We start from the raw sequence: 17,963 nt of genomic DNA on the forward strand, positions 1-17,963 counted from the left end.
CTTTTGCATCCTTGGAATGACAGCCCGTTCTTTCCGTTAATATCTTAGGCTTATGAGAATGTGCAGGGACTATGTCTCAGCAGTGTCTACTTTATGGTAGGGTCTCTTCTATGCATGCAAGTAAACACTGTCCTTGTGAGCTGGTAATCTGAGTATAACTTGCTCGTGCAAAGTATGTATGGATGCAATAGTTGTTGATTCTGAGAAATAAATTCACTGCACACAGAGGGCAGTGAACAAACATTTGTTCCTGATAGATGATAAAGAGATAGAAAGAATTGGTAAGCCTTGTCAGTCACTGCTTGTTTTTATCCAGAAGTCTCTTTCTCTGTTGTGCGGTATTGTTTGTATTTACCAACACTCCCATTAATGAGTACTGAGGGCTGTTTTCATTTCACTGAAAGCAAACTGATCCTGTAGCTGGGCTGTGGTCCAATATTAGAACACTGCAAGTTCCTATTACTCTCCTGGTTCTAAAGGAGGGTTGGGCTTAAGATGGGTTTATTTTGGGCCTATCACAGTGAGTTGGTGTGGCATGTGGGGCAAGGAATCAAATCTGTATTTTGATTTTATAATAGCTCTATCAGCTACTAGTTGTTTGCTTTGAGCATATTAAATTCTCTGAGACTCGGTTTCCTCATCTATAAAATGAGTATATTAGCACTTCTTTGCAGGGTTATTGGAAGAATAAATAAAGTAACATGTGTGAAATGTCCAAGCATACTGATGGCACAAAGTGTATTTATTACTGAAAAAAATTTAAATTTAGTTTAATTTATAAAGTGGTTACAACATGAGAGTTTTTATGTGTAAGAGTCTAGCCCACTTCCCTACATGGTATCCATTTTCCTCTTTATTAAAGTCAAGGCAGTTTGAAAAGAAAGACATAGTCAGCAGGAAAATCTTAAGTACATTGTAGAAAAAAATCCAGGCTTATGCTGGACTGAAGAAACCCCCTGGGAAGCTTTGGTCATGATCTCCATTCATATTTTCAAACACACTCTTCAGTAAGTAATGCATACTCTTGTAGCTGGAAACTAGACACCTGCTGAGGGAAAGAAAAGATCCCCAGTGAACTACTGTCTTCTCTTAAAAGGAAATGTCTTTGTAGTGTCCTTTTTGACTGTCAGTTTCTGGATAAAGTCTTAGATGAAAATCCATATCCTAGAGGAACATTATTTTCTGTACTAGTGTTAAAGCTGGAGCTAGGAATAGGTAGTGCTTTGCCTTCTTGATGAAAAAGGAGTAAAAGACTTCTTTTGCTTCCACATTTATTAATAAACTTGAAGTTTACTGTGCTGCTTTACAAAATAATAAAATTCTACTTTGAAGTCAGACACAAGAGAAAATTCTTTCTTTCACTAAAACAAAGGATTAATGCTGACCACGGTTGAGACACTGAACAGTCTCAGTATCACTGAACAGTCAGGAAAGTGAGCCACAGTCAATGGAGGATCCATACTCTACCTCAGCATACTCAGAGGGGAGTATTTAGGAATCCTGAGTGATGCTGGGGGCCTCAGGCACTCTCTAGAAGTTAGTCACCTCCTTAGGGCCAAGGGAAGAGACCAGGGATTGTCACGTACCTCCTCAGTGAAGGACGGACTTTCAATTCTTTATACTTATACTCCCCTTTTGTTTTAGTCCATTTTGTGTTGCTCTAACAGAATACCTGAGACTGGGTGATTTATAAAGGAAGGAATTTTATTTAGCTCATGGTTCTCAAGGCTGGGAAGTTCAAGGGCATGATGCTGGTTTCTGGCAAGGTATTCCTGCTTCATTGTATCATGGCAGAGAAGGTCAAAGGGGAAGCAGACACTTGGAAAGAAAGAAAACCCAAGGGGCATCCTGCCTTTATACCAACCCATTATCAAGGGAACCAATCCATTCCCATGAGAATTAATCCAGTCTCACCATAAGGAGAACTCACTAACTACCACTAGATGCACTAGTAGCCATTCATGAGGGATCTACCCCAGTGACCCAAACACCTCCCCATAGGCTCCACTTCCCAATACTACCATGGTGGGGGTCAAATTTCAATACAAGTTTCTGTGGGGACAAACTCAAACTATATTTATACCATAGTGCCACTGAATTTCAGAGTTTTAAGGAATCCATAGTAAGTGTACTGTCCATCATCCAAGACTTCCCATGTTTCCTTGATGGACACACATAATTTACTGCTTTGTCAAATACTCTGTAAAAACCAACATTTATGATCAGAATTTCCATTTATAGGTTTAATGACTCATTGACAGATGCAAATCCTTCCCAGCACTTCATCAAGGTTATCTACCACCACTTGATTATAGTAGAGTAATACCAGTAATAGCCATAATTTATGGAGATTATTTTACTGCAGGTGTTGTGCTTAGTAGTGTACAGGCATTTCATTTAATTCCATAACAACCCCAATGAGGTGTAATAATATTTTTTAGAGAAGTGAAATCTTAGGTCAGAGAAGTTATATAATTTTCTCAACAAGACACACTTAGTAAGTGGCAGAGCCAGGATTCAAACCACTATATAAGAGACAGCTACTCAGCTGGAATAGACCTTAGAGTTTTCGGTTGCCTTTCACAACCAGAGCCATTAGGAGTTCTCTAAGTACTCTGGACAGGAAACTCGGTTTCACTCTACGATTTCACATGTTTTACTACAATCTCAAGTTTAGCAACATCCTTAAAGCATGGGCTGTGTTAAACTTGCTTTGTATCTTATATGGTACCTATGATGTTGCAGGATTCAAACAGTCAATACATGTTTGGTTACTGATTAATGAATCCCTCAAACCAAGGTCTCTCTTCCTGCCATACTCCTTCAGAGTGGTATTCTTACACTGTTTCTCTCTCTCCTGAGGATCCTTCAATCACCATCTAGCTGCAACGACTAGTATATTCATGTCAAAACATGAAATAATACACTGATATAGTGTGTAGGAGGACAGCACTTTACAAATGCAGACTAAACCAAGATGGCTGACCCCCTGGCAATGAGTCCATGCAGTGTGCTGCTGATGACAGTCACACAGTCTCTTTACTCTTTGGAGGTTATGTTTCCTTCTCATTTTTACATTTTGGGTTAACAGTGTTAGAGCTGCAGAAGTATTAACTCATCCTCTGTTCCTCAGTGCCTTTTGGTTTACTAGGAAAATTCAGCCTTACTTTTTCAAGGGCAGTCTGACATGTGGTGAAATTGTTAATCATACTATTTTTAAAAAATATTTTTACAGGAATAAACAACCTTATTCTCTTCAAAGTTAGAGTCTCAATTTTAGTCTTTCTAGCATAAGAAGAGAAACCTTAACTTTGCTGAAAAATAGCACGTAGCATGAACTTGCTAAGAATAGCCAAATAACCCCATGGAAAGCCCCCTGAGGAGTTCTAGAAAAAAAATAAAATAAAATAAAAAGAAAAGGGAACTGAGGAACTGAGTGCTTGTTTCAGACATACAAAGCCCTAAGGGTATTAACAGTCAAGCTGATAATAGTCAAGTCTCCAACAGGTCTGATGGTGACTCTGTGAATTGTGACTGCCCAGTAATCACTCCTGGATAACTGGTTTCTGCCCAGGTAGAGAACCCCATCTAGTTTTTGGTCTGTTTAGGGGTTACCATAATTTAAGACCCTTCCAGTAGGCAGGTATTTTAGCATTACAGGGTAATTTCCAGGATTTAGGATGATCTTAAAATTGACGAAGAATTGCTGCTGAGGTTAGGATGAATTCACTGAATACAATTTATCACAGGTTGCTTTATTTTCCTATTTGGAACCTGCAAGACTAAATGGCATTGATTTTGGACAAAATCTTAACTTAAAATTCACGTTTACAGACGGGAATTAGTATATGAAATGACCACACAAAAAGTCATAATAGGTATTAAATCTCATAATTTTGTAGCCGCCTTTTTTTTTTTTTTTTTTTTTTTCTGGGAAGGAGCCCAGAGGATTATCATAGCTTTCATTTTTATTATGTCATTCATTTGTAACTTGATTTCTTAAATTTGTTAATCCATTCTTCACCATTTTCAATGAAACTCTTAGGGTGGGTACCATCATTTATACTTTTATTATCTCACTGTGTGCCCATACTCTGATAGAAACTGGGTTAAACATTTTAATTCATTGTGTTATTTAATTCTCACGGATAGTGATGTGAGTCCAATTCTTATCTTCATTTTACATGTACAAATTGAGGCTGAGGCTGCATTTTTCAACACTAAATATTTGTGTGTGCAACAATAACAGACATACACCGCTAGCTGATTCTATAAGAACTTAGGCACATTAGCTTAGGTTGCAAATACTACATTTGGTTTCATTATTTTTAAAATTCTGTCATTGTCCAAAATGTTCTTACTTCTTTATCCCAAGTCTTTAAAAATTAACAGGTGTTAATATATTTTTCTAGTTCTATTCACTTTTAAAAACATAACTGAACATAACTGAACATAAACAGGAATTCTTGAAGAAATAGGATAAAGCTATCAGTAGGAATAAAACAGTCATACATTTTTCTTTATACCTACTTGCTTTCTCCCTGTCTAGAAATATTTTATCAAGACAAGTATGCAATGAGGAAGTTGGTTTTAAAAAATGGTAATTGGGAACCTGGTAAAATATATCTCAGTGCAATGCTAATCATGTGTGTCAAGATAAAGGAAATTAAGGTAGCTTAAGTTTTCAGTTCTCTTCAGAAAAATCAATTATAAAGCAGTTACGCTGCTGACACTAAACAATAAATCCCTGGATTTAGTTAATAAAAAAAGCTTCTACTTTTTGAAGGTTTTTTTTTTTTTTTTAAATCCAGCAGAAGAAGCTCATAACATTGATTTTTGAGAGAGAGAGAGAGAGAGAGAGAGAGAGAGAAAGACTCTTTAAGTCAGGTATTTTTAAATCCAGACATATTCTTGGTCTTAGCCTGTTGGGATCAGAAATCACTGACCATCTAGGGAACATGTCTTTATAAAGCTTCCCACAGTCTGCAATGCTCTTGGCATTAGTTACCTTGAAGTCTAACTAGGAGTGGCACACAGGAGGCCAGCTTGCATCTCACTTGGGGTTCTGAATATCTTGAGTCAATTCACGGCTGGATTAAATCTCTCTGAGAATGTATAATTGCTAAATATGTTGTCCTCAATCCTGGTCGCAGGTTATCATCACCTAGGGAGTTTTGTAAAATACAGATGCCTGGGGTCCACCCCCAGAGAATCACACTTAAGAAGGTTGGAGTGGGGCCAGCGATTACTATTTCATTTCAATCTCAATTAACCTTTATAGAGTCACTGAGATGTTCCCTGTCTTGTCACTTTCTAGTTTTGGATGATTAGGATCTTGCTGTCATTCTTTCCCTTTTGTTCTTATAAAACCAATGACACAAAGGTTAGCCACGGAGAAAGAAAGTTTTTCAACAAGTACAGTTCTGCTCATCTCTTTTCAAATGAGCAATTAATAATTCATAACAATTAAACTGAGTTATGAGTTTCTTTTTCAATACGTTTCCAAACATGAATAGATTAAATGGTAATTGCCATCAAATTTTATGTTCTGTTTCATGTGCTCAATAAAAATTTATCTTTTGGAGCTCACTTTCTATTTCCTTTTGATATATTCATAACCAAATGCAATATACTATATTAAAATATTTATTATTAACCTATCAAATATTAACCACTTTTAAATGGTAGGGATGAAAGAAAACAAACAGGCTACTTGTTTAAGTTTTCATGATTTTTCTTATTTTAATATGATTTGGATTTGTAGAATACATAAAAATGGATGCCATGAGATACTCTATGAGTTCCTGCCCCTTATATAAAATTTTCCAAGGTGTATGTATGCCCTTGATTTCCCAGCCACCGTTATTCTATAAACACAAAGTGATAAAAAGCAACAACAAACCCCCTTGGGCTTAAGAGTCAGTTTATCCTAAGTTAAAACCTTCATTTATTATCTAGTCCTCTGCTTCTCAAACTTCACTGTGCATATGAATCACCTGGAGATCTTATTAAAATGCAGATCAGTCAGTCTGCAGGTGGGTCTGTGAATCTGCGTTTCCAACAAATTCCCAAGTGATGCTGAGGATACCCATTGAGGGATCAGACTTTCAAGCTGCAAGGATCTACATAACTTTGTGCAGATTACTTAAGCCTCTGTGGGCCTCAGTCCATTCATCATCTGTTAAATGGGGATAACTACCAATGGGGTTTATAATTGGCAGACTATAAATGGCTTGGCATAGTGCCTGGCACATGACAAGCATATAATTAATGGTGTCCATTGTCATCACTATTACATATTAATAAGGAGAGGTAATGTATGACTTAAATGAGTGGCTAAACCAGAACATTGTTAAGGTTCCTGCTCAGATATAAAATTCTACGGTTATAAGTCAGAGATAACTATGATCAGAAAAGCAAGCTAGAAAAGTGGTACTAGAAGTCAATCGTCTCAGATTTTGACAAGAGAAAGGTACTGTTAGACTGGAGACCCCTCTTGAACCGTGGCCCTTGGATGGCAGGAATCCCATTTATCTTTTGGTGCCAAAACTTAGCACAATGTCTGGCATGTACTAGGACTTTAATATTTGTTAAATAAATGATTTGTGAATTAATGAATGAAAATGTAAGTGAATGCATGATTGAATAAAATGGTAAATGCTTTGGGCAACCTGATAGCCAGGCCAGTTTGCCAGGAAGGATAATTTAAAAGATTTAGCAAGGCTGTGTTAAGAAGCTCCTTCTATCACCTTGACTAAATTAAATTCAGTAACCAAAGATGAATCAAAGGCATAGTTTTCTGTAGAGTACAGTATGATCTCATCTCATTTGTTGTATTTAACAGGACATATTGAACATAGTTGATTGAACCATGTTTTATTAGATGTTTCTATCAAGTGAAGCACAAACTCCTCCATGCCAAGACCCTGGACTGTCCTTATTAAAATTGTTACTTCAGAAATTTCGAGGCCTGATTTAACTATATGGAATTAATACATCATGTCTGTATGTAGTTTAGCATCCTTGTTGCAAAATCAGCAACTTTAATTTTTCATTTAATTAGAACAAGGATGTAATATCTCAGGAAAGACTTAATAGTGTACCCAAATAACTTCCATCTGGTGAGCCAGCAACACCATAGAGAGTGCAGTGATCGTGGCCTCTGACGTTACATCACTAATAAATTGTCAGGTTATCCTGATAACAAGCTCTTCTGTAAACTCCCAAACTTTGTTTTTTTGCATTCAAAATCTGTGGGAACATTATAGTTGTCCATATTATTGATTTTCATGATAAGGAATATGGGTTAACACACAGGCTAAGTCCATTGGGTCAACAATACTAACTGAAAAGAGGCCTAAATGTATGTCTTAAAAATAAAATCAATATTTTGTCATTTTTATAGTGTTTTATCTCTGAGACATATGTCCATTTCCCCAGAAGAGTTGTAGTTTAGAAAAAAAATCTGTAATATGTACTGTTAATCCTACACTTTTGCAGAATAAGGGAAAGAATATTGTTAAAAATACATCTTAGCAATTGTCTCCATTTAAAAATGAACATCCAGCAATGTCTGGATGATCTTGACTACTAACCAGTCAAAGATTAAGGTGGAGGCAGAGCGGATGAACTGTGTGTAAGTCTAAATGTCCATGTGCATACAGTATGTGCTTATATTGGAATGTACATCAAGACAATCATTTGCTCTGTATTTATGAAGGCCTTTTCTCCCCTCCTTGTAGCAATGGATAACTGAAGGATGGGATGAAAAGCATATATGCATTTTAACAGTGATGGGTTATGACATTATTCTTGTGGGTAATCCAGAATCTCTCGGGTTCAATGCGCTCAATCACACTGAAAAGAGAGTTGGGCAGAAATGGTAGGGGTTCACATTCACAGCACTGTCATGCACTGTGTTCAGAATAATTGTCTCCGATATTAAAAGGCAACAGTAAAAACCTATATTCTGAACATGTTCTGTATGTATTTTTTTCTGTGAACATGGTATTATAACTTGATATTATTACTGTAATTGTCTCTAAATAGAGCTTCTTGCTGATATTCAAGGTGACGGGTTGTTCCTGCAGAATACAACTGAATGATTCCTTATACCAACATGAGCAATCCCGATCACATTATGGCCACCCTGACTTCTCTTTCATTAGTTGCTGATTGTACTAAATTGATGCTAAATTGGCTCGGCTGGCTCTTCAAGCCTTTAAACAGATGGCACTGACTATGTCTATGATCTTGTCCTGGAAATTATATGGTCAAAGCCCTCACATTTCTGGGAACCCTAACATTTTTCTTAAGATCAGTTAGGGCCTTGTAAATAAGAACCAGTTAGTTCAACTTCTTGTGATACCCAGGTCAAGCCAGAGGACACATTTTAATGAAATGTGTTTCTTTTATGTTCTTTCCTGCCTTCTGCTTCACATTCTTTATTTAACAGGTCCTCTGTTTCTTCAGCTTGAATTTCTGTTTGAGTTTGGAATAAATCAAACTATGATCTGCAAGCCCAATGCAGCCTGCTTCCTGTGTACAGTGGTCTAGGAACTAAGGATGGTTTTTACCTTTTTTAAATGACTGAAACAAAATCAAAAGAAGAATATTTCTTGACACATGAAAATTACATGAAATTCAAATTTCAGCGTCCATAAAAAAAGTTTTACAGGAACACAGCTATACTGTTTCATTTTAGCATCGTCTATGGCAGTAAAATAGCAGAGTTGAGTAGCTGTGACAGAGACTGTATGGCCTACGGGGCCTAAAATTGTTGCCATCTGGCCCATTACAGAATGAATTTGCTGACCCCTGGAGTAAATTATCAAAGCTTCTGTCTCCATCTGCAAAGTAAAAGTGACAAAATCCTATAAAATGCCATTTGATTAACAATAAATATTCACTAGTGACTGGTGTGCCACTTAACAGGTATTTGAGTTGATGGAATTATCCTCTTTAAACCTCAGTTTTGTCATCTATAAAATAAGGAAAATAATCTCCTGTGGAATGAGATAATGTTCCTGACACATACAACAAAGGGCTCAATAAGTAACACTTTTTATTATTTTAAAATAATAATAATTCTTTACTAGAAGTAAGTCTATACGTAAACTGATGGGACCATTTGTAAGATTTCAGGATTACAGAATTTCAGTCCAAGAAGGAACTTTGCAATATCCAAGCTCTCTCTAGGATTTCACAGAAGGAAATTCAAAGGCTGATGTTGGAGCAAACATTCTTTGGAGAGGTGGTGGAGTTACACCCAGAATAAGACCCCGACTCCAAATCTAAGGCTCCTTTTCACCTCATTGTATTGAGTCCTAGAATTTAGTTTTCAGGAACCCTCTCATCATAGTCTATCTGTGACTCCTCTTCCCCAGGATTCTGTTCCGCTCGGGGCTGAGAACTTGCCCTTGTTTAACTGAAATATTTATTCTGCAAGTTTCAAGTAGGATGACCCTTTTGCAATTGGGCTGATTTTCACATTTAGACACTATCTTTATATATGTAGCTTTAGAAAATTTTGAAATATTTTTCTCACACTCACTCACACATACACTCATTAGTGTGTAAAGAATGGCCCAAGGTGAAACTCCATTTATGTACTTATGTAAGAAGAGAGCTTCACATATTGTATTACCACTTGGCCTTCTTATCATCTTATTATCAGGTAGGATCAGGCTGTTGCTTTGATTCTCAGCTACTAGCAGATAAAACTGTGCCTGCATTTTTCCATGAGCACTAGCACTTCACACACCTTTTACTGTCAAGCTTTGGTGGTTCTCTGGTGTGAAATGGTGGAGTTTGGGCATACATGTCCTTCTCCATTTTCTCTTTAAATGAGGGGGGAAATTAACATGGATTGTCAAGCAAATATGAAAAGTTGCCCACCCAGGTCAAAGTGGAGGCCCCTCTCTGAGCTGAGCACAGGATGGCCAAATAGTAGGCAAGCCTCAGAATGCCAGCAAGTGCCTGGAATTGCTGTCTGGTATGTCCACTGTCTGCATTTGCCCTAGGCTAAGCTTCAGCAATTCAGGAGCTGTGGGTTTTGAATGTATTTAGGATATAATGCTACTGTGGAGTACATTCAGAACAACTCACTGCTTTCAAGCCAGCTCCATCAGTATACGCCTTTTGTGTTTGCTCTAAATGGAGCCATTAGCGTGTGAAGAGTTAAAGTTCTTTCCACAGCAGAAGCCCGGACTCTCCATGCTCAGGGGTAGCATCAGGTCCCGGATGTTGTAGAGGTCTGTGGGCTTTTGCGAACAATCCCAAATTAAATTTACATTAAGAATCAAGGGAAAATAAGAACTGCATCTGGATGCAATGGCTATTAGGAAGACTGAGTGGTGTGGCATCTTCCTGCTGAATCAAGAGAAATTTCACAACTGGGGGCAACCCTGGGGTTTGCTCTTCTAGCAGACAAAATGATCATTTTTTGCCCCCAGGAGTACTACCAGCTTATTTGTAATTCCTGCAAATTGCCACTTTCTATCTTCTGTCTTCCTAACATTTTCCTTTTTAAATTGCCTCTGGGAGGCTCCTACTGGTTCTGTTTAAAGAGCACTTCCTTCCCACCCTTAGGAGTTGTACCACAGTAACATCAAGTGCCTTGCTCTGAGTATTTATTTTTCATCACCCTTATGTATGTGGTGCTTAGCAAGGGAAACGATGCTGTGTTCAAGGTGCTATTGGAAACTAATGAAACTAAGGAAATTAAAAACTTGGATTCAGTGACGCCATTCATTTTATTGATGAGACCAACTTGTAGTGATAGCGATTGATAGAGATGTGAGGGCCAAATGAGGGAAATCATATGTCTAGCAACTACAGATGCTCTGCAGCATCACAGACAAATCCTTGTTTAAGCGGCATGCTGCCTGTCAATGAATTCAAAGTGTGAGGTCAACTGGTGAAATGTGAACTGGACATTTTAATGTAACACGACAAATAGGAAGAGACAGCAACTAGAAGCAATTGAAAAATTACAAGTTAGGCGCAAGGTATTTGTCTAGGGAGGTATAATCTTCATCTCACAGATGCAATTGGAAGCATCATCTTAATACCTTCAGGATCACAAGTTGTCAGGACTGTAGTAGTTAATCTCCTCCAAAAACAAAAAAAGAAAAAAAAAAGAGGAAAAAAGAAAACGTCCTGGACTATAGTAATAGAAGAGTTTGATAGGAACCAATTAATCCCTAGAATAAAAGGAATTATTTAAGTCTCTAGTTTCTGATTTTTGGAAACCAGAAGTGAGGACTGAGAATATGGCTAGTGGGAAGTATGAGAGTCTGAGATCGGTGGGTTAAGAAAGATGAGTGTGTAGGGGACAACTGAGTGATCAAACTGTGGTTCTTACTAGCAACTGAGGTGGGCACCTTTACGATGCCTCCCCTCTGCTGCATGAGTGTGGTCTGACGTTAAAGCTGGAAAGTTGAAGAGGCCCTAAGGAGTTTTCACTCAGCTTCTCATTTAAGCCAAACTCTCCAGAAAGTATCGCTGATAGGAGCCTGTTCAACTTCTATTGGAACTTCTCCAGAGTCTGGGGAAGTTGTCATTACTCAATGCACCTACTACATTCTCAGACACCTAGAAAGTCTAACTGTTGGAAAATGCTAAATTGAAACCCATCTCCATTAGTCATGGTCCCTGTTCTAGCTTCCTGAACCACATCTACTTGTTAGCCCTCCAAACACTGGCTGACATCTGTAACATATGTTATCAAGCTGCTTCAACGCTTTTTCATATGAAAAAACTTTCATCAAAGAAGGGACTCTCTTACATCACTGTCTGCAATGCTAGAAAGCTGTTTCCAGGGACTGGCCCCTTGATGTGGGCTGCTCAGTTCATGTTTTAGTGGGACTATAACCTCCTTTGATCTTTGTTCAGCCTGAAATTGTTTGCTCCTTTGCCACTTATATAATATACTGTTGCCTAAAATTGAGCTTTAATGTAAGCTAACATCTTTACATTTTTGTCTTTTGAACTATGTCAACACAGCCCTATGCCATCTGCATTTTTGCAAATTATTTAGCCTAAATTTGCAACACAGTGTAGGGACTCAAATAATGTTCATCAAAACATCAGAAGAAAGAGCCTTTGATAGTCAAGTTGGTTAATGTAGAAATCTCTCATTTTTTTCTAGGTAGTCTATTGGGAATTTATGCTTTCATTTTTAATAAAAATGATTATTTGTATGTGTATGTGCTTATGTGCACACCCATTTTTAAAGAGGTCTAACATCCTACCTTGTTCCCCCAGGAATATTTTGAATTTTTCTTAATGTTTAAAACAATATCTCTTAGATTTTTTTTTTTTCTTCTTGAGACGGAGTCTCGCTCTGTCGCCCAGGCTGGAGTGCAGTGGCCGGATCTCAGCTCACTGCAAGCTCCGCCTCCTGGGTTTATTCCATTCTCCTGCCTCAGCCTCCCGAGTAGCTGGGACTACAGGCGCCTGCCACCTAGCCCAGCTAGATTTTTGTACTTTTTAGTAGAGACGGGGTTTCACCGTGTTAGCCAGGATGGTCTTGATCTCCTGACCTCGTGATCCGCTCGTCTCAGCCTCCCAAAGTGCTGGGATTACAGGCTTGAGCCACCGCTCCCGGCCATCTCTTAGATTTTTAATAGTGTTTGCTCCCTTATGTGACAATGCCTTCTCCATGGTACCAACAAGTGGTAGTTCCCCAGAGTGCTTCTTCCACTCTTAAAGAAATTCTCATTAATGCAAGTCAACAGTTTTACCAGAAACAATCTTTTAGCAGAACTCTTGATATTTGAATTCCCCCATTTTGGAAGATAGAATACTTAAATTTTCTAATTTTCCTCTGAACAATGTATCCTCTAAATAGTCTAGTGGTCTACAATATGCTCTCACAATACTTTTGTTATACAGTCCTTGGTCTTGAGTGAAACATATTTCACTATCTCTACCTTGTAATGCACAATGCACATCTATACCTGCTTGACGTACGTTACTCCTCTTAAATCCTTTTATGTATTTCTTTTGAATATGTTTTACCATTGCATATCTTTATCCCCAGCATGAGTTGCATTCCGTCTTCATAACACCTGCATATTTATCTCTGGCATGAAATGTTGACATTCTTGATTATTATTATGATAAGCACAACACAATGTGTTCTGAAAGATGTCTACATCCTAATCCTCAGAACCTCTTACCTCACTTGGCAAAAGAGACTTTATAGATGTGATTACATTAAAGATCTTGAAAAGGAGAGATTATCCGAGATTACACGTGTGGACCCAATCTACTCACGTGGTTCCTTAAAAATGGAAAGCCTTTCCCACTTGTGGTGAGAGAAGGATGTGATCTGTCTTCACCTTGCTATGGTACTTTGGTTTTTATTTCCTATAGCTCTGGTATCTTCCAAAATCATAACATTAACTGATATCACCAAATCTTTTGACTTTCACTTAAATAAGCAGACTATGAATTCTTCTGAAAGTACCATTAGTATTCACTCAAGTTAACAATTGGTGGCTTTAATAAACCCTGCAGGATATTCCCATGTGTCTTACATACATCCTCCAGGAAGACAACATATCTTCTCACCAGTCACATTAGTTCTACAAGTGGCTATTTCCACTCTCCCAAACTGAAAAGTCACAAATCTCCTTTACGTCCAGTTTCTTTGGTGCTGATAACAACTATTTAGTTACTTCCCAATACATGTTAACCCGTCATATTTTATATAAAGCATGGAATGCTGCTTCCTATGTAGAAGGTTCAGTTTTATTCTCTGGAACCTAGCTATTGCCTCTTCTCTGATTTCAAAAGGGTCATTTAAAACTTTTCTTCTTTCTTTCCAATGTTTCATTTTTCTATTGGGCAACCTCAACACTAATTTTGATTCTGCCAGGCCTCCTTAAAATCTTATTATTTCTGTTTTCTTTCCTAGGTTATTCGTTCTGTGCTGTCTAAAGACCATTCATTCTAGTGGTTTATAAGTGTTTCACCTTTTAATTCAGAGCGACTTGCCTACATTTACACAGTACATAATTGGTGGCCTTTCAAGCAGAAAGTTTGCTGGTGAGCCTGGAGTTTTTAAAATGTTCCTAGCTCAAACCCCATAATTGCTTTGGGGTCAGCTTTGCTTCACTCTCTTGAATCAGTCTTGTCTCTAACCAGGAGGCTTTTTAGAAGCCCCCAGGTCAACAGTTTGATTCTTCAATAGTGGCCGAATTTGCTGCTAGTTCTGCAATAACATTTCATGAAAGCTTTTGAACATGAATTCTTGTCTAGTTCTGTGGCATATCAACATGTGCTTGAAAGTAGTAATAATAATTGAGTGCTTACTATGTACTATGAGGTTCACATTCATTATTGTATTTGAACCTTCACAATTACTATATGTGTTAGGTCATATTATTACCCCATTTTAGATGAAACACCAGGCTTAGACGGTCGAAGTAATTTCCTCTTAGTCTTGCAGGTCATAAGAAGTGGAGATGGAATTCAGACCCTAGTCTATATGAATCCAGAGTCTACTCAAGCATATTCACTTTTTCTATTCACAGAATATAGGCAACAGTGTCAGTTGCTGAATACCTTTTTTAAATCTTCTGTTCCCAAACCCAAGTCCTTTTGGATCACAATTCCACATGGCTCCTTTTGACAATCCTCTGGGAGGACTGGAACCTTGGGCCTGGATCCCTTGGACTCTTCTTGATATCTCCTACTGCCTCCCTGGCAGTGCCTACCTAAATGTCTGCTTACTTTCAGCTCATCACTGCAATACCACTGTCAGCCCTACTCTCCCACTGGTTTTCTGCTTGGCGTTGATTTCGTGTTGCCAGGTTAATAGCTCTTCTACTAATACTGTGGCCAAATCCAAGGATGGGTTCAACTCAGGGCAAGTGGAAGTCGGGGTGAGCAGTGGGAGAGAGGAAAGGGAGACAGGGATGCACTTGAGGGGCATTTTTGAGTGCATTCATGTGTGTGAGGACAGGAACCAAATGAAAAAAAAGTACATATCAACCTTCCAGCACCAACTAATCAGAATGTACATCAACTATAATCCTGGAGCAGGTGCTAGTAACATGCTACTGTGACACGCGTTACCCCGTTATTGCTGATCCTTGGTGACAGCCCAAGAGATCCCAGGGGAAGGCACTTCAGAATCTTGGTGAAGTAGCCATTTACTAACTGACAGAAGAATTTCTATATTTTAACATAGAATACCAGCCCTATGTGGGCGGGTCTAAGAGAAGGAAGAAAGATTTCACAGTGAGAAAAATCTCCTATGTTCTCAAAGGTGCGTTTGGATGATGTTAAATTTATATATCAAATCTAATTTCAACCCATTCCATTCCTTTCTTTACTTAGTAGCTAGAATAATCTTTTTAAAAACAAATCTGTTCCTTTCATTTCTCTGCTTAAAACCATATGATGGAACCCATATCTTCTTCGTATGATGATTCCCATTTTCTTCCCTGACAACATAAAATGACTTAGTTTGGGATTCATGAAACCACATAATCTAGTCTCTGGATGCTGTTTAACATCTCCCCTTACTCCCAACATATGTGTATGCTCACACACACACGCACACACACACACGTTCTGGAACACAGTGTGTTATCTCAATCACCTTTACCCAAGCAAGATTCCTATCCTGGAAAGCTCCACTGATCCTTTAGTGCTTAACTACGTGTCACTTCTCTGGGAAGCCTTACTCCCCATGTTGGACTTCACCAATAAATAACATGTACATTCCTCTTATTGAGCTCTGATTACCTTCTATCATAATCGTTAGGCCTCTCACTTGGAGGTGAATTCCATGTCCACATGTCCTCCCTCTTTTCATCCTTCTGTGCCCTACCATTAGCCCAGTGCCTGAGTCATGGTAGGTACTCAACACATACTCAAAAGAATAAATGCATTTTCTCTCATCATCTCAGTGATCTATGTAACAAATATGTGAGGTTCTGGAACTGAGGCACAGAGGGTTTTATGATTTGTATGTGGTAGAGTAAGGCTTAAATTCAGTCTTTTGATTCCAGAAGGGAAACATTGGTGACAATATCATATCTTTTACATTACTCCGATAATTAATATAGAAAAATTGGGTTAGGTCCATTTTGAGATGCATTTTCCCAAAGCAGGATTTATTTATTTTCCTCACCCAAGTCTTACGCTGAGTACACTCCAGCAACCCATTCTTTAGGTCCTGCTTCCTCAGGAGCTTTATTTGAGATCTCTTTGAGAAGTGTGTCTTAATTACAAAGTCTCCTTATTCTTTATGCCTTGAGTCTTGGTGCTGGTTTTGATTTTTCCTTTGCCTATTGCCCTTCTCCTCTCCTGACTATTGGTCTGCTCTAGGCCTTGAGGTCTAGCTGTGCCATGATTGATAGCTTCCCTCTGAGCCCTGACACTTGACATGGTTGCTGGGATCCACCAACTCTCCCAGGCACTAAGGACTAGCACTTTCTGGAAAACAACAGCATGCAAAACTTTTAAACCATGGCTTTATCTAGGCCTTATGTGCAGGTGTGCAGCCTGACTTCTGACTATTTGACTGTCTTTCAGTGTTCCTCTCCAGCAAGGATGGAGACCTTAGTCCCTAGTTCCTGGATCCCATTCTAACCTTGGCCTGCTCAATGCCAAAATTTCACCGTATTGCCAGAACTCATTGCTGCCCATGGCATTTCATTTTAGATTTACATTACTTAGAAGTATGGCTGCCAGATAACTATGTATTCCATAAGTAACAGAGAGAACATTCTATAATGTTCTATAGAAAATGGAGCTACATAGTTGTTATTATAGAATTCATCATACAGAATTTATTTTATAGAGTATAAAAGTTGCTATTACTACTGCATTATACAAATAATATATAGTTTTCTATAGAAATTGGCTTTCGATGATTCCTGCATGCTGACATTTGTTTCAAGTGAAAAGTAAGCAAAAATAACTCTGGGGCTGTGCTGTCCAATATGGTAGACACATGTGGCTATTAAGCCTTACAATATGGCCAGCCCTCACTGACATTTTCTGCAAGTATAAAATGCACATCTGACTTCAAAGACAATAAAAAACATGAAAAATATAGCCTTAATAATTTTGATAGTAGTTATATGTTGAAAAATAGTATCATATAATTTGAGCTAAATATAATAGTTATTAAAATTAATTTCTCTTATTTCTTTTTACTTTTTTAATGTGGAAAACAAAAGCATCTCAAATTACATATGTGGCTAGCTTGATTTTCTATTGAATCACACTGTTACACAGGTATGTCTTGTGGTTCTTTAATATTAGCAAACTACCTATGTATAGATGACATGGAAAGTTAGTTCAGAATTCAAAAGCAGAAAAGGTTATAAACGACAGAAGGAACCTTCTGCCTTGATTTTAAAATTCATGTTCCTTGTACACACTGACATGCCACCTGCCTTGACAAGTTTTGAAGACCCGGTAATCTCAAGAGAAATGGGGCTGAACCAAATGACATTTGTCCACAGCTCCCCGTATAGTGCCTAACCTCAGAGGTTTAAAATCAATATTGTTTTTTGTCATTTATTTTACCCCATGTTTAAACATTCCTTAGATTTATTACCTTTAGGTTTTCGGTTAAGATTCAGTGATGGGTATGATAGCAAGGGTAGTAATAAGTTATTTAGATATCATTTAATTTATGAACCCTGGAGCTCCAGGGTAACTTTCACTTCAAGAAATATATTAACCACATGCACATCACCCTTCATTCTGCGGTGAGGATTTTCAAGCTGGGTCCCTATTGTGCCACTTAATTTATGGTCTGGCCAGGTATATGGATCTCCATACAATATTTCAATATAAGTTGCTCCAGCTAACTGAGGGGATGAAGATGGGCTTCAAAAAAGCCAGCTGGACAGCTGATGGATTGCTCTCCCATACATTGGCCGCAGCATTAAGTAGCTTTTAAAACTTGTCAGCGGTTTGGATCTTTTTCT

The 17,963-nt window shown here is 38.1% G+C and overlaps 1 protein-coding gene across 5 annotated transcripts in view; it reads right to left on the reverse strand.

The window, feature by feature from the left end:
• NTNG1 (netrin G1) overlaps positions 1-17,963 on the reverse strand; it is a 359,892-nt gene that overhangs the window by 28,690 nt on the left and 313,239 nt on the right. The window lies entirely within an intron of this gene.

Source organism: Mandrillus leucophaeus, unplaced genomic scaffold (genome assembly GCF_000951045.1).
Source record: "Mandrillus leucophaeus isolate KB7577 unplaced genomic scaffold, Mleu.le_1.0 Scaffold861, whole genome shotgun sequence".
Taxonomy (NCBI): domain Eukaryota; kingdom Metazoa; phylum Chordata; class Mammalia; order Primates; family Cercopithecidae; genus Mandrillus; species Mandrillus leucophaeus.